Consider the following 738-nt stretch of genomic DNA (forward strand, 5'->3'; position numbering starts at 1 on the left):
GTTTGTGGAGCAGAGAGGGACGGGGGGACGAGCCTGAGGAGACGCTTTTAGGGGTTCTTATTATCTTCAACAAATCCCTTGCTGGCCTCTTTAAAACAATGAAATACATTTAGAAAAACACATAAATGATAAATAATCCTCTATTTAAATTCTCTGAGCTTTAAACAGCTTCTTCACCAGGACTAATGTTAAAATGAGACTCTGATCATGATGTCTCTGAATTTATTGGAACAAAACTTTGGAGTAAGTTATCCTAAAATAATCAGAAGTGACATATGTGCTTTTATTTTGCATTTATTAATTAGTATCCATATTTTAGTAATCCATACTCAAATGAGTAGTGTGTAAATATTGATATATCGATACCACAGAGGCACGTCTCAGTTCCACAGTTGTCTTTTCAACTAACAGTAAAATCTGTGTTTGGTACTATGACAGCGGTATTTTCAAAATAAGAGCCCTGAAGATACATCCTATACGTCCTCCAGGTTTCTCCTCCCGTCCTTCTCTCTGCACCTGATGCTGATTGTACAGCCTGTCTGTCCCCCTGTCTGTCTGTCTGTCTGTCTGTCCCCTTGTCTGTCTGTCCCCTTGTCTGTCCCCCTGTCTGTCTGTCTGTCCCCCTGTCTGTCTGTCTGTCCCCCTGTCTGTCTGTCCGTCTCTGTTGCAGCCTTCTTTTATACATATAAACACATTGGGATAAAAAACAACATAAAAACATGAAAAACAATAAAAAAG

This window comes from Notolabrus celidotus, unplaced genomic scaffold (assembly GCF_009762535.1).
Source record: "Notolabrus celidotus isolate fNotCel1 unplaced genomic scaffold, fNotCel1.pri scaffold_142_arrow_ctg1, whole genome shotgun sequence".
NCBI lineage: Eukaryota > Metazoa > Chordata > Actinopteri > Labriformes > Labridae > Notolabrus > Notolabrus celidotus.